Source organism: Ovis aries, chromosome 4, assembly GCF_016772045.2.
Source record: "Ovis aries strain OAR_USU_Benz2616 breed Rambouillet chromosome 4, ARS-UI_Ramb_v3.0, whole genome shotgun sequence".
NCBI classification, from domain to species: domain Eukaryota; kingdom Metazoa; phylum Chordata; class Mammalia; order Artiodactyla; family Bovidae; genus Ovis; species Ovis aries.
This window is the reverse complement of record NC_056057.1, coordinates 101058033-101082344: the sequence shown is the minus strand read 5'-3', so window position 1 is coordinate 101082344 and position 24312 is coordinate 101058033. Positions and strand designations below refer to the sequence as shown.

Here is a 24312-nt window from a genome sequence, read left to right as displayed (position 1 = left end):
TAGGTGATACCCAGAGAGAAGCCCGGGAACGTGATCGCTCACCATGGGCTTAAGTGTGGAGCAGCATTTGCTTCTCAACAGAGATGGTCACGGCCGGTTCCCTCCCTTTGGTCGGGGGGGCAGCTGCCACCTTGCCATATACCTCTCCACGCTGGAGGCAGGCAGGCCAAACCCCCAGGCCACTGCCATCTGGGTATGAGCCACGTGGCACAATGAGAGCCAGAAACTCACTCTGTCATCGCCAACTATGTGCCTGGTGGGCCCACGACTTAGGTCCAGCTTCATGCACGACATAGGTTTGACCAGCAGAGGAAGCACTCCGTAGTTACGCTGAATGGATGAATGAATGAATAGACAGCAAAACAGGACATGAGGACTGGGATAAAAGATGGCCCATGGAACAAAATGAAGCACATGACATAGACTGGCGATTCAATTCACATGATAGTATACATGAGAATGCGTCATTGAAGATGGCCCATTTTGAAATGAAGCTCGTTGATGTGGAATCTGAGAGAAGAATCCAGAGTGCAGAGCTGGCCTGAGAAGCAGCCACCTGAGACGCAGAATACCTAGAGCAGAAAGCTGTCAAACGTCACATCAGGACCGCAGCACGTACCCGCCCCTGGAGTGTCCAGGGCCTCTCAGTTCTTCCATGCGTGCGGAGAGCAGGATGTGGGTGGTGGCTGGGGATGGTCCCTCACAAGCTCACGTGGTCCTTTCTCCCACCTGCCACCAGGAGAAAACCAACAGAGCAAGGGGCACTGGCCCTGAAAGCATCGCGAAGCCCGAGATGAGGCCGGAGGCGGGAGGGGACGAGTGGGCGTGGCTTCCGGTTCCCAGGCATCCCCAGGCTCTGTGGGGGCGGGGCCTGGCTTTTCTAGAGGGATCCGCAGTGATTTGCAGGGAGACTTCAGAGTCAGGCCTCACTTGGGAGTTTCAGCAGCCTGGTGCGGCTGCTCTGGTTCCAGAGCTCCTGCCACGTCAGCCTCGGTCCTGCTCAGAAATGAGAACAAGAAGAGCAGGTTCCCAAGCACATCTGACTCCCCAACGGAAGAAGCCTGTGTAGAGCCTTAAATTCACAGGAAGAGCAGCCACAAAGCATGGCGCACTGGCCTCGCACCTAACCTGGGGCTAAACCTTCAAGGGGTCCCCTCCCTTCCAGGCTGGGGCTTTCGGTATGCCCTGTTTATGAAGGAGACTTGGAAGTGGGGAACCCCTACTCTTAATAATGCCCTTCGCCTCTCTGGCCAGGAGCGTCAGTTTGTAGGACTTAGAAATAAATCTCTTGTTATAGAAGAGACTTTCCTTCCAGACAGGAGAATAGGAGACCACCCCCCAACATACACACACACACACACATACACACACACACACCCCCTCCCACTTCCTCCCTTACTCCATCTGTCTATGAAATACACATCTGCCGAGAGCCTCCCTGAGCCTGACGCCGACCTTCATTAGCCTCTCCTGGGGTGCTGATGTAGACCATTAGGTTTCAGGACAGGAGCGGTCAAGTGGCCCAGGGCTCCTGACACGGGGGTCCTGGCCTTTGGGAGCAGAATGACTGTTTGTTCACTTGCTCCCCTACCAGACAAGTAAGAGACCAGGCTCCCTAAGATGTTTGCTTCATAGGCAGCTCAAAGCCACCCCTCAACCCCAAAGCAAAACTAAAAGGGCATCTGTCTTCAAGGACACCAGGATCCTTTTTATGTTAATAAAAGAGGGGGGAAAAAAGGCTTTGCAAAGTGCTGAGAGGACTGAATTATAAAACATCAGAAGAGTATCCGCTGTTGTCCCTGCACTCAGTAGCCGGTTCAGTAGGAGGGACGGTGGAGGGGGCATGGCGGGGAGGGACACCTGAAGGATTTTACCACCAAACTCTGGCAAGGAGCAGCCCCTCTCCCAGAAAACCCAGCCCTTTGCAAGGGTTGAGCTGGAGCTCCTTCACGAAGGTTCTCCAGAGCAGAGGTTCTGAGTGCAGTCCCTGGACTACCAGCAGCAGCATCACCTGGGAGCTGGTTAGAAAAGCAAATTCTCAGCCCCACCCCCAGATCAGAAGCTCGGGGTGCTGGTGCCGGCTAGTTTGAGGACCTCTGCTCTGAAGGAGGAAAAGAAATCCCAGGGGTTTCTCCTCCCCACCGAGCTGCAGCCCAGTTGCCAAGCCCATGACCACAAGCCCAGAGGAGCCCGTGTAACTGTTGAGCTTTGTGGGCAAGTTGGCACACTGAATTCTGACTTCTGGAGTCAGCTCAGAGCTGAGCCTGTTGCTTCCCTAACTGAACTGACACTCTAAACATCCTAAAGCTCCTTTTCTGGCCAGATCCTGCCTCCTGCTCCCATGCCAGGTAGATGGAGGCCAGACTCCCAAAAGGATCAAGGACAATCACAGACGAAATGAAGTCATTCTTCACAAAGCGCTCAGACAATGTCTGCACCTTCAAGGCCTCAAAACTGTCGGTTCCTTTTCCTTCTTGCTTTTCACATCTCCCCTGAGCTCGGTTCATCCTGATCCAATTCTGATATCAATATGAACCATAGACCCTCTGTAAGTATCTAATCCTGCCATAAGTACCACAACCTCCCCCACTGAGAAAAGTCTCAAATCATGCTTTTGTCTAATCATCCATCCCTACAGAGGGCTCAGAAGCCACATTGGGGCCTCGTTACTAAAACGTACAGTTTGACACTGTTTTAGCACAAAGACAAAGCCTTGCTGGAAAAGCATCAATTTGGAGAATCGCTTGTCAGCACAGACATCGCGATCCCTAGGAAGCCTTGCATTAGAGCAGGAGAAGGGCTATTTTCCATGGGTGATTTGCCTGTTTTCTATTTAAGGGATGAGAGGCAAGTGTGGGCTTAAGGGCCTCCAATTTCAACTTATTCCACCGTTAGATAGGCCTTCAGCAGCCACCGCAGAGGGTGTGAGATCCTGTTCCTCCCACAGCCTGCCTAGAAACAGTGACCCATGATGCCAGGCGGCCAGTGAGGCCGAGAGAGAGCCCTTCAGAGTGCAAGGCCCCCACAGCAGGGCCTGTGAGTGTGGCTGATGACCAAGGTCTATTTGTGGCTGAGATCTGAGGCTCCTGTCTCCTGCCTGGCAGATGAGGGGAGGGCACAGGTGTGGCTTCTCCTGCCTCACTCCTTCCCCTTCAACGTAGAGCCTCTGCTCATCTGCCTGATTTGGAGGCCTGGTAGCTCAGCTGGTAAAGAATCCACCTGCAGTGCAGGAGACCCCGGTTCAATTCCTGGGTCAGGAAGATTGCCTGGAGAAGGGATAGGATACCCACTCCAATATTCTTGGGCTTCCCTGGTGGCTCAGATGGTAAAGAATCCACCCACAATGCGGGAGACCTGGGTTCGATCAATCCCTGGGTTGGGAAGATCTCCTGGAGAAGGGAATGGCTACCCACTCCAGTATTCTGGCTTGGAGAATTCCATCAACAGAAAAAGTCCATGGGGTCGCAAAGAGTCAGACACAACTGAGTCATTTTCACTTCACTTTCTGAATTCTCAGGTGCTAGTCAGCCTGCCACTCTTCTCGTCTGGAGGGGAAGCCACAGGGCCTGGAAGCAAACGATCTTTAATGAACCTGGAAGGATCTCGTCTGAGCCAACCTGTTCTCAGCTGGCCAGACCCCCTCTCCCCACTCCCTGTCCCCAGAACCACCTCCTTTTGCAGCTCATTTAGAAGGACTGAAAGGCAAACAGGCTTCCCTGGTGGCTGAGACAGTAAAGAATCCGTCTGCAATGCAGGAGACCTGGGTTCCATCCCTGGGTTGGGAAGATCCCCTGGAGAAGGGAAGGGCAACCCACTCCAATATTCTGGCCTGGAGAATGCCCAGGGACAGAGGAGCCTGGTGGGCTGCAGTTCATAGGGTCACAAAGAGTCAGACACGACTATGTACAGCACAGAAAGGCAAACAACTTCCAGACTCTTCTACCTCATAGACTAAGCTCATTAATGGAGATCAAGAGGGACTGAAAAAAAAAAATCACCAGATACAATCCACACTCTCCAAAAGTGAAATAGGTGTTCTTGTGTCTTCTGTTTAATATTCACTCACACATGGGCATAAGCATTGGCAAGCTCCGCCGGCCTCCCTGAAAGAACCTCATGGGAAAGAACAATTATTTATTCAGTAAATATTTACAACACACATAGGTTAAGCCCCGCATTGTGTTAGGTTCTGGAGTTACAATGCTGAGTCAGACTGCTGTAGTCCTTCTCTCACTGGACTTCGGTGTAGAAAGCAGACAGCATTCAGCAAGTAAGACAAACACACATCTGATTAGAATCCACGTTAGGTGCCGGGATGAGATGCTCCCAGGGAGCTGCCGGGACTATGGAGTCCTGTGGGCAGTTTTTGTGGAACATGGTGCAATGGAGTTGTTGCTGTTCAGTTGCTAAGTCGTGTCCAACTCTGAAACCCCATAGACTGCAACACGCCAGGCTTCCCTATCCTTCTCTATCTCCCAGAGTTTGTTCAAATTCATGTCCATCCAACCATCTCATCCTGTGTCGTCCCCTTCCCCTCCTGCCTTCAATCATTCCCAGCATCAGGGTCTTTTCCCATGAGTCAGCTTTCCACATCAGGTGGCCAAAGTATTGGAGCTTCAGCTTTAGGATCAGTCCTTCCAGTGAATATTCAGGGTTGATTTCTTTAGGATTGACTGGTTTGACCTTCTTGCTATCCAAGGGAATCTCAAGAGTTGGAGCAGCATATGGAAACTTGGATATGTATGAGCAGTGCCATCCAACCACAGTTGAAGCTCGAGTTGGCCCCAAAGATAACACACAGCACAGAGCTAGAGTAATCCTCACCGTCTCCTCTGCCCTGAAACAAACACGGCCACGAAGCCCTGCTCCCCTGCCAGTGCCTGGAGCCTGTCTCCCTTCCTCTGTGAATGCCACCCACCACCTTCACGCCTGGATCCTGTAGGTCCACATACAGAAGAAGGCTTTTAGATGCTTCTCCTGTATTTCTCAAGATAATGAATAAAACACCTAATTACATATAAAGCAGCCCCAAACAAAATACATACTAATTAGATGACCAGGCCTGTCATACCCCTGGCGTGAGCAATGAAGACCCCAGGGGCTTTCCCAGAGCCATTTCTCAGTGGAAAGAGGAGAAGAGGGGCTGGCATGCACACTCTGGGCTCCCCTACTTTCTCCCAGGAAAAACATTAGCAGGGTGGTGGGCACTCTCAGGGCTGCGTGTCTCACTTGTCCCTGTCCCTGGCTACTGCACTGGTCCTATCCTACCCACTGTTAGACCCGTGGCAAACTCCTGATTCCTTGCATTGCTTAAATGCCCTTCCTTAACTGTTGGGAGATCAGAGAAGGAACAACGCATAAATTTATTCGCTTCTTCCCGCCTCTGCAGATATGGAAGTGGCTTGGCCCCTGTCAAAATCTTCTTGCTGTCAACCAGTTGGTTCTAAACAACTCCAGAGAGAGAAAAAGGAAGAATAAACCTTTCCAAGTGACCTTCTGTCCAAGCAACTCCAACACAGAGGAAAAGGCATGGGTTTGACAAGAAGTCACTGATACCAATACCAAGTTAAGAGTGTAAGTGCCAACCAAACACAGGGAGCGGCTCTCAGTCACCTGTTCCCTGTCCCATCCAAGATCTGACAGGGACACATGTCCCTAGGACTGGCTGATTGCTGCCAGTAGCCATCCCAGCTGCAGGAGCAAGCCCAGCCAGGAAGTGCCAACTTCACCCATCTGCAGTTGGGAATGAACCACGTAGGCAAGGGAATCTGTGATGCTTGTCAGTAGCTGCTTCTTGGTTTACTACACTCTGCCCCTACACATTCACACATATTCACACACACACACATTGACTTTCTGCTATATGAGTGATGTCAAGGACTCAGCAATAGCAACACCTGTCTTTTTGCTGCTTTTCTAGTACACCAAGAGGCTGAGGGCATTTTCTATGGGTGGTACATGCACTGTGGGTGGGAGGACACAGAGAGAAAGAGGAGGAGTTACAGGCCACTGGGACACACAGAGCCCACCATCAGCCCTGGTGCCCACAAGGCCTCTTACAGTGTGAGTGGCTCTCAGTGCTGACGTGGGGGTGACCAACTGCTTGCCTGGGACCTGGGGGTCTCCTGAGACACAGAACTGATGGCATGAGAACCAGGACAGTTCTTGGCAAGCTGGATAGTTGGTCCCCCTAAGAGCAGGACTGCTGTGTTGAAAAGTCATTCTCTTTGGCAGAGGTTCTCCATTAAACACTGGGATATTGAATTTGTACTCATCCCTATATTTTATACACTGGTCATTACATACCACATAATTTGGCCCAGGATTTTACACACATAATAGTTTCACAGTAACACCAGAGATTTTTCAAAGACAGTTTTGAATCTGAGACTTTTATGTTATCTGATGACTTAGGATGACATGTAAGATGCAAGCTCACTGAGGAGGGACTGGGCCACCAAGAGTCCAGAATGAAATCTTCAGGCAGAGAAGAATGCTGTTGTGTGGGACACCAACTGGGCTGTGCATGGCCAAAGCCATCCGTGGCCCAGACTCGCCTCAGACACTGCTCTTCCCAGCCAGGGTAATGCACCAGCTGCCCACCCCTGCGAGGCTCGGATGACGCACTGACCCCTCTGTGTTCTCAGCGGCTCCTACCTTTAAGACAGTTGCAAACACCTGACTTCATGCCCAGACATTTGACATGGAAGGCTTTTTACAATGTTAACATGAAGCCTTTGGGCTTCCCAGGGGGCCTAGAATCTACCTGCCAATGCAGGAGATGCAAGAGACACGAGTGTGATCTCTGAGTTGGGAAGATCCCCTGGAGGAGAAATGTCAACCCCCTCCAGTATTCTTGCCTAGGACGCCCCATGGACAGAGGAGCCCGGCAAGCTACCGTCCGTGAGGTTGCAGAGTCAGACATGACTCAGTCCAAGCACATGCATGTGCACACACACACACACACGACAGCATTTCAAGGAAGCAAAGCCCCACCCCTCTGCCAGCCACCACCCCCCAGGCAGTCCACACCCAAGTGCTCACCAGTGTTAAGGTCAAAGACCTACAGAGGACAGGGAAGAATCCAAGCATGACATGGAGATAAGACCCAGATGGGCAAGCTGGGTCTGTTCACAACTCGGAGCTCCTGCGCTCTTGGGAGAGGGAGAGGGATGAGAAAGCAGAGCGAGACCAAGGTGAACTCTTCTGTGGATCTCAGAAAGCCGTGCCGATACCACGCATGGAGAGGGTGTATCTGAGCTACATTTTGAAGACCTGGGACCTGAGAGAGGAGGCATATTGGAGATGGGGCAGCAGAGTGACTCACAGCCAGGACGACACATTTATTAGGCGCCTGCTGTGTGCAAGGTGACTGTACCAGGGGCTGGGGTGACAAACGGGCACAGGGCGGGGCGGCTCATTGATGCCTTCACTCCACTTGGTGGACGAGGAAGAGGCGGAGAAGTGGTGGGGAAAGGGGTAGGAGGAGAGGGGACACTGAGGGGATGCCCTAGGAATTGCTTTTAGGATTCAGCTGCTGAGCTCTGGGGCCCTGCCTGGTCCCCTCATCTCTTGGGCCCCAGTGCCCTCACCCAGAGCAGGGAACACAGCTTTCACTGACCACTTGCTCACTCAATTCAAACACTTAGACATACTCCTCCTGCCTCTTCACTTAATTCTCACAAACACCCAGTGAAGTTAAACATGACTGTGTCTGTCTTACAGCAGCGGCAAGCAGGTTGAACTATTTCATCTTTCAAAGGTGCTTTCCCTTCTAATATCTGTGACCCATGAAAGTTTAATTCTGAGGCTCATCAGCAGGAGGACAAGCATACTCCCTCTATCGGCTTTCTTTTGCTGCATAGCACGTTAATCCAAAAACTTTGCAGCTTAAAGCAACCAGCATTAATTATCTCATCCTTTCCACAGGTCCGGAATCAGGGAGGGGCTTAGCTGGGGGTTCTGGCTGGGTGTGTCTCTGGGGAGGTTTCTGCTGCGGCAGACTGGGGCCACAGTGATCTGGAGTGAAGTGTCCCCTCCAAGCTCAGTCGCACGGTTGTTGGCCGGCCTTGCTTTCTCCCTGGCTGTTGGCTGGAGGCCTCAGTTCCTCGCCATGTGGAGCTCTCCAGACAGCAGCTCACAACCCGTCAGCCTGCTTCCCTCGGAGGGAGCAGGCAATGCAAGAAAAGAGAGCAGGCGGGAAGCCCCAGTGCCTTCTGTGACCTAGCTGCTGTCACACATAACCACTTCACCGTGTGCTGTTCATTACAAGCAAGACACAGGCTCAGCCCCAGGCAGGAGGAGGAAAATTAAGCTCCACCTCTTCAAGGAAGGAGATCAAAGAAAGTGTGGTCATCTGCTTAAAATCAGCACAGTTGCTTTTCCAAAAAGCAGATGATGAGCAAAGATAAATCCTTTGGGGGTTTACAGAACCTTTCTAACTGTGGAAGGAAGTAGATCCAGTGTTTGGAAACATAGGCCTTGAAATCAAAATACCTTGGTGGCTCAGACAATAAAAAACTCACCTGCAATAAAGGAGACCCTGGGTTCGTGGAGAGGGGAATGGCCAGCATTCTTGCCTAGAGAATTCCATGGGCAGAGGAGCCCGGCGGGCTACAGTCCATGAGGCTGCAAAGAGTGGGACATGAATGAATGACTAACACTTTCACTTTTTTTCCCAGTTACTTAACAAACGTACAACCCGGGGCAAGACCCTCAACCTCTCTCAGCTTTAATGTCAGTGTCCTCATCTGCAAAATGACGGCAATAACTACTCCTTCACGTGGTTATTATGTTTAGAAAATGAAGTGATGGTTGTAAAGCTAATGGACCACAATAAGCATTCATGAAATAATAGCTGTCATCACAAGCAGTTCATCTCACAGTAATCCTTGCCCATCTTTAGCAACAACAGCAAGTTACTGGGTTAGAAGAACATGAGGCAATAGGAAAAATAACGATACACTTGGGAGAGGGGTGATGAACTCAGAAAACCGGGGGTTTGATTGTAATATTGGTCTCACCTGAGTTCAACTTGGGATTAGACGGGTACACGCTGCTATATTTAAAATGGATAGCCAACAAAGGCCTGCTGGGAGCTCTGCTCAGTGCTATATGGCAGCCTGGATGGGAGGGGGGTCTGGGGGAGAATGGATACATGTATACGCATGGCTGAGTCCCTTCACGGTTCACCTGAAACTGTCACCACGTTGTCAATCGACTATACCCCAATACAAAATTAAAAGTCTTTTTTTAAGTACAAAGGAAATACTCTGTATTTTAAAGTATGCAATCCTTTATTACATCTGTAAAATTCTCTTTGCCATGTAACCCAACCTATTCATTCAAAGGGATTAAGCCATGGACATCTTTGGGGCCATTATTCAGCCCACCACAGATGCTAAATGGCTCCCCCGAATCATAATAGAACCACCTAGATTGTCAGCAGGGTGCAAGGGCCAAGAGATCTGGCCAGAGGAGCTGGCTTCAGGGACAGGACCCCAGACACTGAGAAGCACTGACAAGAGTCCCTGACACAGGATTAGCAGATAAGAGAACCAGGCAGAAATTCTAGAATGAGACAATAAGACGGAAACCAGCTTACTGGAAGGGGCACTGCATGGACAAATAGTTCCTGGTACAAGGCAGAAGCCCAGTTAACTACCCACAAGCCTGGAGCAAGGCTGGCTAGATGTTGTGTTTTCTGGGCTCCTGAATTGGGGGTCCTTTAGCATTTTCTGAGAGTTGGGTGCCTTCCAGTGTCTTCAGCTGGAAAAAAAAAAAAAATTGACTTGAAGGGAGAGAGCGAGCTAAGTCCTCACAGATCTCTTTCTGCAAGCTCAAAGCAGGAAATATGGCAAGAAGAGGGGGGAATAATTCACAGATAGCTTTATCTTAGCAATACTGCCCTTCTGCATACATTCAAGTACCAGGAGAGAAAAATTCCTCTAGTTAGTACATAGAGATGCCTGTTTGCTTTCCTTGTCTCTGATTCTTATGTCTCCTTGATTTTTACAGCTAGACCAATTCCTTTTATCCTCTGGACCTGGTGAGATGTTAATTACACTATTATATGTTACAAAGCACTTCCCAGGTGTCTCAGGGGTAAAGAATCTGCCTGCCAATGCAGGAGATGTGGGTTCAATCCCTGGGCTGGGAAGATCCTCTTGAGTAGGAAGTGGCAACCTGTGCCAATATTCTTGCCTGGAAAATTCCAAGAACAGAGGAACCTTGTAGGCTACAGTCCACAGGGCCATGAAGAATCAGACATGACTGAATACATATATACACACACCACCACATACGTTACAAAGCTGAAAAACGTCAAGTCCATAATCCAACAGAAACATAAGGGGCAACAGAGCCCTCCCTCGTGTATATTGCTTTGGTGTTGTTTTCGGTCACATCACTGAAGACCACAGCAGGTTGGTGGAGGAGGTGATGAAGAGAACCCCAGCCTACGTAGGAAAAGCTACAAAAGAGAAAGCCCATGTCCAACACTGCCTCCCCTGTCACCAGAGACAGAAGGGAAACAGTTGTCTCAGCTTCCAGAAACATCGGGTCTTGTTCTTTCCCACCCTCTCCACTCCTACTCCATCCCTTATCCCTGACACTACTTTTCCTTCTAGCTTCTCTCCTGTCCCCTAGACGTTTACTGACAGCTGATCCAAATATGAGCACTCCCTCTGTTTCAATGTTTCTGTGACTATTTAACTATATTTTCCCAAAACAGGAGGACTACAGATCAGAGGGGGATACCCTTCCAGCCTTGTAGGTCCTAGACCCCAGAGGCCTTGGGATAGCTTTAGAACCCCAATATAAGATGTACTTAGCAATCATTGCAGGTGGCAAATCGGCTCTAACTGCCTGAGTCCGAAAGCCCTTCCTGTGAATTTCCTCAGCTCAACAGCTGCACAAGGTGGAGGTGGGCAGAAATGAAGCCCCGAGTGCGGGAGTGCTGTGGGACCACTGAGCGAGGTTGGTGATATGTTCCTAATGGGTTCTGTAACGAATCTCTCTACTGTGCCCCTTCTCAAGAGGAAGCTGCTTGTGGTGGCTAGTCCTTGTCTCTCCCTGGATGCCAGATGCTCTAGCTTGAGCCCAAGATTCACCTCCAGCTCTGCCAGGACCTCTGTGTGACCTCTGGCATATCATGTCATCTCTCTGGAATTCAGTGTCTTCAAAGGTAAACACAGGCATTTGGATTAGATAACTCCTAGTTCAAGAATTTACAAGTCTGCATTCTTACCTCCAATCCTCAACAAAACAACGGACAGGTTAAGGGGCAGGAAAATATCAATGGACGAAATTCACAGCTAAACACGCACACACAGACACTGTGGAAACACCTACCTCAATCCTGCCCTCTCCATCTTCTCTTCCAACACGGGCTCTACATTATTCTTATGAGCTTGATAGAACGAAATGCTGCTGAGTGTCTAAAATACCCATCCCCAACAAGACCGTAAGCTCCTCAAAGGCAATAGCAAGGTCATGATCCTTTTGTATCCCCACAACACTTAGCATGGTGTAGGGTTGTGGTTCCCTAACTCATCACAAAGAAAGACGCAGATGCCAGGGCTCCATCCCAGACTGACTGAACTGGAGTCTCAACAAGGAAGAAACTGTACCTTATTAAAGCTCCCTGAGTGACCCTAATCACCGAATGAAGCCAGTGTTAGAAACGACTGCCCGAGCAGAGCTTGCACTAGGGACTCAACTGGGTGAAACCACAATGAAATCCAACCGCGCAGGAGACCCGATCGGAAAAAGAAAAATATTGTGCTAAAAGTAAGGGACTTTTCCAGCCCACAGGAGGAAAGCCTCATTTGGCTGATTTCTGTCTTCCTCGTTATCAGGTTAGTTTTTTCTGCGATGGCTGGATTTGCCTTTCAGAACAATAATCATTATTTATGGAGTGTCAAGCAAATTGAATGAAGAACCCAATGGTGCCAAATCTCTCCACCAGCTTTAAGGTACAAGGAAGGGGGCTTGGATTTTAAGGGTATAAGACCAGCCTAGGGACAGGAGATAAAGCTACTTGCACCCTTGGGCAACAGAGCTTTTGTCATACTTGCATTCTAGATTCATGTCAGGTCCAGGATGCAATGATGTGATGCTGAGGGGAGGATCAGAAGGAAGGGGAGAAGCCAGGACAGAGAAAATCCTTAGGTTCCTTTTTCTTCCCTTTTGTAAGTTTTTTTTTGGGGGGGTGGGCAGGATATGGACCATTTTTAAAGTCTTTCTTGAATTTGTTACATTATCATTTCTGTTTTATGTTTTGGTTTTCAGCCATGAGGCACCTGGGAATCTTAACTCATGACCAGGGATGGAACCCAAACCCCGTGCACTGGAAGATGAAGTCTTAACCACTGGACATCCAGGGAAGCCCCAGTTTCCTTTTTCTAATCGCCCTCCTTCTGAGCTGATACTGGAGAAGAGAGTCCTTGGCACTTGGCCTTCGACCTGCCAGTATGGATAACAGAGCCCTTGATCTGGACGAGACTCACAACTCTCAACACAGGCAAGAGATACAATATCGAAGCTACTTTCAGCCTTTTCTCTTTCCATGGCAGACATGTGATGGCTGCAAAAGAAAAGGAAGGTGCAGCCGCCAGCTGCAGAGGCAGGGAGGAGATCAGGGGGGCACGGCGAGGCTCTGGTGGTGACTAAGACATTCTCAATCAGGAGAGTAAAACAGAAACGTCAGAGCAGCTCCCACCTGAATGGCCTGAAAGGTCACAGCAGCAGCCGACAGGCACTGGTTTGGTGGCAGAGGGGGGTTAGTGGGCCACAGATCAGTTCCCAGCCGTCTAGGGTGGCATCTCAGGAAGGCCTTCACCAGGGGAGGGGGGCAACTCTGAACCTCAGCAGGGTGGGAGGACCAACAGCACGGGTGCTCTTAGCACACTCAGCAGTCCTCCAGCTTGAGAGCACTGCAGAATCACCTGCGATCTTGTTTAAAACTCAGATTCCTGGGCCCTCAGGTGGTTTTGCCCTGCCACCTGTCGTGACCCAAAGCCCTGGAGTTCCTGTGGATGGAAGCTGGACTCTCCCTTTTGCCCTGTTTACATCCTAGAAAAGGGCACTGAGCCCACCCTTGGGGGCCCTAACAGTCATGCCCGCCAGGGCCAGCTTGGTCCCTAACTAACGCTGAGTAGTGGATCCCTCTGCAGGGCATGTGGTTGCAGTCAAGCCCCACCCACAGAAGCTCCATTATTGCACTGAAATGTTTGGCCAGGGACTTCCCTGGTGGTCCAGTGGCTAAGATTCTGTGCTCCCAATGCAGAGGGCACAGGTTCGATCCCTGGTTGGGGAACTAGGATCCCGAATGCCACAGGTTAGGACCTAAAAAGAAAGAAAGAAAAAAAAAAAAAGACCTGAAATGATCTGGCGGCCTGGGCTAGCCCAGGGGGAAATTCAGGCCTGGGTACGTATCAGGAAGGCTGTGGATATCTGAGAACTCACTGAAAATGTGACCAGGATTGGGTTACCCACTCTGAGCCGGTCAGCTCAGATTTCCAGATGCAGGGAAGGTCTTCTTGGGACACAGCTTCACAGTGTCTCCCCATTCTTCTGTTCTACTTCAGACCATCCCACTGCCCTGCCAACAAAGAAAGAGTGTATGAGTCTGGGTGTGTATACTCAGGAGTAGAGGCGTGTACTAGGACATATGGCAGCTGTATGGATGTACATGGGCAGGACTCTTGGAGATTATTGGGGTTTTTTATCTTCCCTTTTGTCAAGCTTAAAGACCTTTTTACTTCATAAGTATTGACTGAGCAGCTCCTCTGTATTAAGCACCATGGGAGACACAAAGGCTCTTGTACATACCCGAACTTACAGCCTGGCTATGGCATTTTCCCAGAACATAAAGTATCTGATGAGAAGTAGAGGAGAAACAGTGTTCTTTGAACTTTGCACCCCTGATGCTGCCATACGATCTATGGGATTTTGAGCTCTTTGAGAGTCAGTGATTTCTATTATCTTGGTCCCCACAAACAACTCAGATGTCAGTAATGCTATTAAATGTTTGCTGATGAAAGGGACATTGAAAAGAATTTAAACATATTTGCTCTGCATATATGAACTTCAGAAAATACTCATTTTCAGTGATGTCTTTTGCATAATTTTTAATCTCTTTGAAAGCAACCTCAGTTTGCTTGCCTTTATAAGGCAAAATTCCCTTTAATATTTAACGAAAAAAATATTTTGCAAGATAGGGACACGTTTCACTCCATTTCTTTCTAATCCATTTCCAATCAATTTCACTCCACTCATGGAGCCCAGATCACTCCCACACAGCCCTATATTTACCCACCCCCTATTACATGCCCAGTATTGTGCCTGGTGCTATGGGGTAAATCAAAGATGCGTGATAAATAATTGGAGAGCCCAGTTTAGCGTTGCTTGTTGTTTAGCTGCCAAGCCATGTCTGGCTCTTTTTCAGCTGCATGGGCTGTCCGTGGGATTTTCCAGGTGAGAATACTGGAGTGGGTTGCGTTTTCCTTCTCCAGGGGATCTTTCCGAACCAGGAGTTGAACCCGCGGCTCCTGCCATGTCTTCTGCATTGCAGGGGAGTTCCTTGCTGCTGAGCCACCAGGGAAGCCCAAGCTTATCAGGCATAAATCTAACTGGAGGAGCACAGGAGACAAGTCTATAATGCCAATTACACAGACATAAGCCAAAGAGCTTTCTCCCAAATCTTAGTTTTTTTCAAACTAGAGTAATAAATAATCCCCTAAAAGGGAAGCCTTTTCAGGGACTTTCCAATTTGACTTAAAATTTTTTATAATGTTATTTGAATATGCATAAACATAAAACTTGGAATAACTTTTTAAAATTTATAAAAACCAAAGTAAATTTATAACTTGCAATCCCTCAAAAGAATTCCTGAAAAATCAATAATAATTAAATTAACATCAATTTAATGATACTGTTCTGTATAACCAAATTAGCAGTGTTGGGTGAGAGAGCCTCAGGTCTGGTTGTTTGTTGAATCAGTTTGGCTTTGCGGTTTGACTACTATAATACTAATTCAGAGAGGGCCTGCTTATGTAAGAGTGCTAGTCACAATTATATTCATGATGTCAAGGCTCCCTCTGCTCATTCAGAATAATCAGACCTCACACTTAACCAACATTCAGAAAACTAAGATCATGGCATCCAGTCCCATCACTTCATGGCAAATAGATGGGGAAACAGTGAAAACAGTGGCTGACTTTATTTTGGGGGGCTCCAAAATCACTCCAGATGGTGATTGCAGACATGAAATTAAAAGACACTTACTCCTTGGAAGGAAAGTTATGACCAACCTAGACTGCATATTAAAAAGCAGAGACATTACTTTGCCAACAAAGGTCCGTCTAGTCAAGGCTATGGTTTTCCAGTAGTCATATAGGGATGTGAGAGTTGGACTATAAAGAAAGCTGAGTGCTGAAGAATTGATGCTTTTGAGCTGTGGTGTTGGAGAAGACTCGAGAGTCCCTTGGAGATCCAAGGGAGATGCAAGGGGATCCAACCAGTCCATCCTAAGGGAGATCAGTCCTGGGTGTTCATTGGAAGGACTGATGTAGAAGCTGAAACTCCAATACTTTGGCCACCTGATGCGAAGGGCTGACTCATTTGAAAAGACCCTGAGGCTGGGAAAGATTGAGGGAAGATGGAGAAGGGGATGACAGAGGATGAGATGGTTGGATGGCATCACCGACTCGATGGACATGAGTTTGGGTAAACTCCGGGAGTTGGTGATAGACAGGGAGGCCTGGCATGCTCTGGTTCATGGGGTTGCAAAGAGTCAGATTCGACTTGGCGACTGAACTGACTGACTGACAGTTAACCAAAACTTGCTGCATAAAGTTCTCAAATGCCTTACGATGGCATGAATGATACGTCATCTGATAACACTGTGAAGCCAACTAATTCAGCTGAAGATTAACACTGTGACACTGTTGAGTCTGCATTAAATTTAATCGGATTATTGAACATATTAGGATAATTCTGTATCGTGGGCTTCCCAGGTGGCACAGTGGTAAAGAATCTGCCTGCCAATGCGGGTTTGATCCCTGTGTTGGGAAGATCCCCTGGATTACCTGGAGGAGGAAATGGCAACCCACTCCAGTATTCTTGCCTGGGAAATTGCATGGACAGAAGAGCCTGGTGGGCTACAGTCCTTGGGGTCTCACAGAGCCAGACATGACTGAGCACACAGATTGTAAATTTACTCAACTCAGCTGAGTCATGCAGTGTATCTGCCTATACACTGCGATGGTTAATTTCATGTGTCAACTTGACTGAGCTAAGGGATGTCCAGAGAGCTAGCAAGACATTATTTCTGGGTGTGTCTATGAGGATGTTCCCAGAAAAGATTAGCATTTGAATCAATAGGCTGAGTAAAAATGATCGCTCTCACCATTACAGGCAGGCCTCTTGCCATCCATTAAGAGCCTGAATAGACCAAAAAGACGGATGAAGGGCGAATTTGCTCTCTGCTTGAGCTGGGATGTCCGCCCTTCTCCTGCCCTCTCGTGTCATGCTGCTGACTCTCAGGCACTGGGGCTCAGATTGGGACTTACACCATGAGCTCCCCTGGTTCTCAGGTGTGTGGGCTGAAACCACAGCACCAGTTTCCTTGGGCCTCCACCCTGCAGTTGGCAGGTCATGGGACTCCTCAGTCACCATCATCCACAGGCCCCTCCCCTCATAATAAATCTCCTTCAGTGTATCTGCCCAAACGTGATTCTGCTTCTCAGGAGAAGCCTGGTTGATGCATACGTGGAGCTGCCCTGCACAGGCGCGGTTCTCTGCCTGCACCACCTGAGCCAGGAGATGACTCAGGCCTCCCACCTTGCTTCCTTATTTGAAGCATCTACAATTAAAAGATGCTCACTCCTTAGAAGGAAACCTAGACAGTATATTAAACAGCAGAGACATTACTTTGCCAACAAAGGTCCATCTAGTCAAGGCTATGGTTTTTCCAGTGGTCGTGTATGGATGTGAGAGTTGGACTATAAAGAAAGGTGAGTGCTGAAGAATTGATGCTTTTGAACTGTGGTGTTGGAGAAGACTCTCGAGAGTCCCTTGGCCTGCAAGGAGATCCAACCAGTCCATTCTAGGGGATATCAGTCCTGGGCGTTCTTTGGAAGGAATGATGCTAAAGCTGAAACTCCAGTACTTTGGCCACCTCATGCGAAGAGTTGATTCATTGGAAAAGACTCTGATGCTGGGAGGGATTGGGGGCAGGAGGAGAAGGGGATGACAGAGGATGAGATGGCTGGATGGCATCACCGACTCGATGGATGTGGGTTTGAGTGAACTCTGGGAGTTGGTGGTGGACAGGGAGGCCTGGTGTGCTGCAGTTCATGGGGTCGCAAGGAGTCAGACATGGCTGAGTGACTGAACCGAACTGAACAGTCAAAGCTATGGTTTTTCCAGTAGTCATGTACAGATGCGAGAGTTGGACCATAAAGAAGGGTGAGCGCCAAAAAACTGATGCTTTCGAATTGTTGTACTGGAGGAGATTCTTGACAGTCCCTTGGACAGCAAGGAGATCCAACCAGTCCATCCTAAAGGAAATCAACCTTGAATATTCATTGGAAGGACTGATGCTGAAGCTGAAGCTCCAATACTTTGGCCACCTGATGCGAAGAACTGACTCATTGGAAAAGACCCTGATGCTGGGAAAGGTTGAGGGCAGGAGGAGAAGGGGGCGACAGAGGATGAGATGGCTGGATAGCATCCCTGCCACAACGGACATGAGTTTGAGCAAACTCCAGGAAATACAGTGAAGGACAGGGAGGGCTAGTGTGCTGCAGTCCATGGGGACACAAAGAGATGCACACGACTGAGGCACTGAGCAACACCACAGTGAACACCCGACCGTGAAGAAGCCATAGGCCCCAAGAAGGCAGGGGCACACCAGGAACCCTCCATTATGACCTTCTCTGTCCCCTATGGCCTCAGGCCAGCTGTACAAGGTGTGCTCATGAGACCTAGGTAAATGAAAAGAATGAACTAATGTTGGAGGGGAAGGGATAAAGCCGAGTACTAAATATTGGGCTGACCAAAAATTTTGTTCAGGTTTTTCTGTAACATCGTATGGAAAAACCCAAATGACTTTTTGGCCAAACCAATAAAGGGGACTTTACTGGGCTCCAAAGGGACAGCATCTGAAATGTTAATGCCTCCACATAGGTGGCCCTCAGGGTGCAAATTTAGCCCCTAACCTGGCTCCCAGGAGTAGAACTCCCATATCTCCCCTCAAAGCATCTCCTTTCATCAAACCTCCCCAGCAGGATTCTCCAATGACCCTTGAGAAAACCCAATCTCTGTGCATCAAAAGGGACCGCAGTGCCACCACCATCTCCCTCCTCCCCCTCCAGTACATTTCTCAGAGGTAAATCACCTAGCCTGGAGAGCGTCCCTGACTTCTCCTAGATTAGCCGACATCCACGGACCCCCAGATCCCACGAGCATCCAGTTTGGGCAGGTTTGGGGATGCCTGCTTTCCTTTGGGTCCAGAAGGACCTTGTGGGTCAGATTGCCTTTGTGATCTCGCATCTGAATGGTTACAGGCATGACTGTTTCTTTAACTGTTGCACCTGTTGAAACAGGTCCACTCACACACACACACAGAACAAACATTAATTCTCAGAGACAGTAGCTTCTACTTATAGTTGCTGTTTAGTTGCTAAGTCATGTCCAACTCTTTGAGACCCCATGGACCAGAGCCTGCCAGGCTCCTCTATCTATGGGAATTCCCCAACAAGAATACTGGGGTGGGTTGCCATTTCCTTCTCCAGGAGATCTTTCTGATCTAGGAACCGAACCCATGTCTCCTGCATTGGAAGGTGGATTCTTTACCGCTGAGCCACCGGGGAAGACCCAGCTTCTACTAGGAAGGAAATATTTCCTGTTTCATAATCTCCAAGGTGCAATCTCTACCCACAAGGTTAGAAAATCCTTTTTTTTTTCCTCCCCCATGTGTCCTCTGCAGACTTACAGAATGGGAAACTGAGTAGTTGTTCCTTACAGCTTTTCCCTCGGGTGTGACAGCAGCTTTTAATCGACAGTTCTGATGAGGATTCATCTAAATTCTCTGCCGTTGCCTTGCCCTCTAGAGACTGGTCACTGAGGGACGGGAAGGTTGAGAGACTCACTTTCAGTTCCAAGTGTTATATGTTCTCACAACACAGAAACATCAGCGTTTTCTAGAGATACTAAGGAGGCTTCATGGGTGAGGTGAGGGCTGGGTGGAACCTTGCAGGGTCAGTGGGCTCAGCACAGGTGGAGTGGAGATGAGCAGAAGGGCAGGTGGGCAGGGAAGTGGCAGTGAGGGGCACGGATTGGGAAAGGCCCAGAGCCTGGCCATGCCAGAGTGTGTGGGAAATGGTATTGTTGTTATTGTTCAGCCACTGTCATGCCCGACTCTTTGCAACCCTGTGGACTGCAGCATGCCAGGCTTCCCTGTCCTTCACTATCTCCCAGAGAGATCTCCCACGCTCAAACTCAAGTCCATCAAGTCGGTGACACCGTCCAACCATCTCATCCTCTGTCGCTAGGCTGGTGCAGGTTATAGGGCTACTAAAGGACCAGACTAAGCTGGGCTTAGTCCAGAAGTTCTTGGAGAACCACTGGATTTTCTTGAGTAGAAAGAAGGGAACTTAGAAGTGAAGTGTGCTGGGGACAGATAAATCTGGCAGTGGTGAGCAGGATCTGGATACGAATTTAAGAGCCACTGTAATAATCCGGGTGATGAAGTGTGATTGCTGTGCTTTAGTTCCATATGGAAAGCGCTGTATCACTTGTGATAAACCCAAAGTCTACCCATGCAGGAGTTGCTCCCTTCATCACCTAAACAGGCTGAATAATGTCTGGTTACCAGGAGGTGTCAATAACGGAGCCCAGGGAAGCATGATAAAGGTCCCTCCCTACATTCAGATAGATAGCACTCCTACATACATCTGGCTCAAAGAACCATGATCCTCTGTGTTCTTTCTTATGAAAATATGTCACCAGAATCTCTCAACACTTTCCCAATCTACTCCCAGTAGCCTAGAATGACAGAAAGATGAGGGAAGAGGTTCCATCACTCCTAGAATCTCCAGGTGAGAACATTTCTGATGGCGCTCACATTCTATGCCAGGACAACTCTCTATGGCCACAGTGTTGTTGCATAAAAGCAACCACAAAACCTCAGTGGAGTGCGTAAACAGACCTTTCTTTCTGCTCCTGAGCAGATGCATTGCTGGGCCATCCTGCAGGTCAGCTGAGGACTGGTTGGTTTATGAGGGTCTTGGCTGATGCTTCAGCTCCATAGCCTCTCATCCTCCAGGAGGCTAGTCCAGGTGTATTCACATAAAGAAGCAGGAGCTGGAGATGGAGGAGAAAGCGGGCAAGTGTTTTGCACATCTGCACTCTCATCTGGTTTGTTCCTGTCCCGTTGGCCACAGCAAGCTCTGGGTCCCAGAATCAGAGTGTGCGGAGGCTGCACAGCTTCCCAGCAAAGGGCAGAGATACAGACGGAGTGCTCAGGGGGCCAGTCACGCCATCAGTGTCACAATGCCTGAAAGAAAAAATGCTGGAAGAGACTGGAATCAAGGGCAGGTGGAGATCTGGATTGAGGAAAGGAACCTCCACGGTAATGTTAGGAAGGAAATGATAGGACTGGTCCTCAGGACACATGAGCCTCACATGTCAGGAAGGCTGAGGAGTCTCAAACTGACCCCATGGCCCATTCTTGCTTTCTCTACACCTGTGAGCTGTAAGATCTTGGGTGAAGGATGGCTATTTTGTCCTCACTACAGGCAATCACAAATGCTTTTGCTTTCCCTACCAACTGGATCCTCCCCTTCAGCATTCGGATCCGATCTGTTCACCTTGAATAAACTCTCCCTTGATTTCATGTGCCTCTCCAGCTACTGGCTGTCTTGAAATAGAAGAACTAGATGGGAAGCAAGGAATCCTGGCGACCTGACACGGCAGTTCCCTTCAGATCAGCCTAGTAAGAAACCTTGGAAGCAGAAGGACTTGGTCAGGACCAGGCCGAGAGAGGCAAGGTGGGGTCTTGGTCTATCTATGCCATTGGCAAAGGCTGCAGAGGTTAGAACTGTGTACTTTGTACCCTTGACTCTGATGTCTGGCATAATCTGACACGCACAGGATGTCGGCAGCCTCCTCAACATTTAACAGAGTGATGAGAGAGTCATTTCATGAGATTCCCAAGACTCTGCTTCCCCAGGGTGATTCCTGCTGAGCGGGCGATGCTGAGACCTTTTGGAAGGTGCTTTGTTTGCTGGTGAGGCAGATGAACAACTTGAGAGGAGTTGGGGTAAGCACAGGGCTTGGGGAACAGGACCAGAAGTGCCCAATGGGCAGGTGAGGAAACTGGGAGCCAAGAGACAGGCAGAGCCTCTGAGGAGGACGGTGGGAGCAGGCTCAGCTCAGAGAAGCGAGGAGGAGACCGAGGGGCCGTGGTCAGGAGACAATGCTGGAGATGACGCCTGGAGGGAACACTAGCCAGGCCAGCGGGACAAGTGACCTCCAGCAGAGGTGGTCAGGAGCGAGAGCTGGCGTCTGTGAATGCAACGGGCCAAAGGGCAAAGCTTGGCCTCAGGCTGGGGGTTCAGATCCAGTGGGCTGCCAGGGAGAGTGGGCACTCCAGGGCCTGCCAGGGAGGGTCAGTGAGGAGACAACTAACCAGAGAGCTGGTTAGACTAAGCAGACGAGTCAGGGCCTGCGGCTGGGCTGAGCCCCCTCTCTCTGTGATGTACCTCCTCTGAGCAGCACTGCTTCCTTCTGAGCCCTGCAGCTCACAGCAGGATTTTATCAAGGCTGTGAACTGGTGATGTGCAGAGGGCGGAAGGAGGGACCCCAGAGATGAGAGGAGCAGGAGGGGACCCTGGATTCAGAAGCACACTCTCCAGAGATCTCTGACATCTTGTTTACCTTCCATTTGGAGACAGAGGAACCCTCTGGTTCCTTATGAAAACTAAAGGCTCAGTATTTCCTCTCCTGGTGAGATGATTGGAGAGAACAGCAATGAAACACATATATGACTATATGTGAAATAGATCACCAGTCCAAGTTGGATGCATGAAACAGGGCACTCAAAGCCGGTGCTCTGGGACAGCCCTGAGGGAGGGGATGGGAAGGAGGCGGAAGGGGTTTTCAGGATGGAGGACACATGTAATGTACACCCATGGCTGATTCATGTCAATGTATGGCAAAAACCACTACAATATTGTAAAGTAATTCGCCTCCAATTAAAATAAATTAATTAATTAAAAAAAAAAAAGAACTTCCTCTCCTTCATCGGTGAACAAGACTCACCAGCTCAGGGCCACACCCCCCTCCCCACCTCCATGGCTGGGAGTTTTCTGCTCCTCTTCCTCCAGGAGCAGAAATAATGAACGCGGACTCACAGGATCACAGAGATGGATTTGCAAGGCAGCGGGCCAGTGACTTTAACCTTAGCATTGCTCAGCTCAAACCAATCGCGCTAAGGCGGTAGATTACAAGGTGCTGCTGCTGCTGCTGCTAAGTCGCTTCAGTGGTGCATATGAGCCCAATTCTCCGCAGCTCGTCGGCGGTGAGCATTTGTCTGATAGTTGAGAAGAGAGCGCCACCTTGTGGGGAAACACTGAAGTTCAGCATGTGCCGGCCCATTCTTTTCTTCGATGAAAGCTCGACTTCACCTACTTTCTGCTAGGTCTGTACCCTCCCGCTTCATTTCCAGAGTGCACTGAGATGTTGGGTTATAAGAAACAGTATATTAAGCTATTTCCAGGTTCAAAAGGTAACACGAAAGATGTACCTGGCCCCCGGAGGGTGCCTTTCAAGTGTAGTTTTTAAGACCTGTCACTTGTCTTCCTCAGTTTGGAACTGAGAATCCCATAGACAGAGGAGCCTGGCGGGTGACAATCCATAGGGTTGCACAGAGTCAGACACGACTGGAGCAACTTAGCACACACACACAAGTGGATTGAAGGCGAAAGGAGAAGGGGGCAGCAGAGGACGAGAGGGTTGGATAGTATTACCGACTCAATGGACAGGAGTTTGAGCAATCTCTGGGAGATGGTGAAGGACAGGGAAGCCTGGCGTGCTGCAGTCCATGGGGTCGCAAAGAGTCAGACACGACTCTGTGGCTGAACAACAACAGAAGCGGAAAATCTGCCTACCTGAAATTCTCCACTTAGTGCATGTCTGTGAATTAAAGGTTTCCTGCAAGCACCTCCACTCAAGTCTGGAAAAGCCTGTTGAGTTTTCTCCAGCCCCTGAGTTGCTGTGAGCAGGCCAGTGGGGGTCGGGAGGCAGCCAACCAGTTCGCAGGGAGAGAGGGGCTGGTCCTAATCTGTAGAATCTGCTCTCTTCCATGCTGCAAATACTTCTGTGATGGCTGATCTCAAGCGCCAGACCAACAGAGGAGATGCAGACCGTGAGCTCCAGCAGGGGGCGCAAGCCGGCTAGAGCACACCACCAGCTCCTAGACTCGCGTCTTACTGCTCATCTCTGGAGTCCCGCTCACTTCTCCAAGGTAATTATCAAAAGGGACAGCGGGCTGAGGCAAGAAGACCAGATTCGGGGACCCAAAGATCTGCAAAAGTGCCAGGCAATGCCAGAAGCGAGTTGGAAAGCAAAGAATATATATATTTTTTCATCCTTTGACAAAGACACAGAATTCTGGGGACAGGGTCTGGGATGCTGTGTCCCAGAAGAGTTTATTTTCACCAGAGCAATAACCCGTGGAGAAGCTTCAAACAGTGCCTAACATTCAGGAAGGGCTCAATAAGTTGTGCTTTCTGATGTTCAGATTGCAACTTGTGGAACTTCCCTGGTGATCCAGTGGCTAATGCTGTGTTCCCAATGCAGGGGGCCTGGGTTCAATCCCTGGTCAGGGAACTAAACTCCACGGGCTGCAACTAAATATATATATGTGCAACTATATACCTGCTGCTGCTAAGTCACTTCAGTCGTGTCCGGCTCTGTGCGACCCCATAGATGGCAGCCCACCAGGCTCCCCGTCCCTGGGATTCTCCAGGCAAGAGCACTGGAGTGGGTTGCCATTTCCTTCTCCAATGCATGAAAGTGAAAAGTGAAAGGGAAGTCGCTCCGTCGTGTCTGACCCTTAGCATGGACTGCAGCCTACCAGGCTCCTCCATCCATGGGATTTCCCAGGCAAGAGTACTGGAGTGGGGTGCCACTGCCTTCTCTGATATACATACATGCATATATATATATATATATATATATATAATGGATTCCACATGCTTCAACTAAGAAATGACACAACCAAATAAGCATAAATATATAAAT

The 24312-nt window shown here is 49.3% G+C and overlaps 2 long non-coding RNA genes across 3 annotated transcripts in view; one reads left to right on the top strand and one right to left on the bottom strand.

Annotated features, from left to right (window-relative positions):
• Nucleotides 1–468: 468 nt before the first annotated feature.
• Nucleotides 469–20580, bottom strand: LOC132659710 (uncharacterized). Its single transcript, XR_009600452.1, has 5 exons — nucleotides 20216–20580; nucleotides 13468–13603; nucleotides 8526–8628; nucleotides 7045–7282; nucleotides 469–996 (listed from the first exon to the last, which is right to left on the bottom strand). It is a non-coding gene; the product is annotated as an uncharacterized LOC132659710 (long non-coding RNA).
• Nucleotides 2902–24312, top strand: part of LOC114114614 (uncharacterized) — a 34018-nt gene continuing 12607 nt past the window's right edge. Inside the window, exons 1-4 of one of the 2 annotated variants that reach the window (XR_009600451.1) lie at nucleotides 2902–4938; nucleotides 5390–11185; nucleotides 11859–11975; nucleotides 12292–23533. This is a non-coding gene — a long non-coding RNA (uncharacterized LOC114114614). Of the gene's footprint in view, nucleotides 4939–5389; nucleotides 11976–12291; nucleotides 23534–24312 lie in introns of both variants that reach the window. The other variant, XR_003589247.3, reaches the window with a different exon arrangement.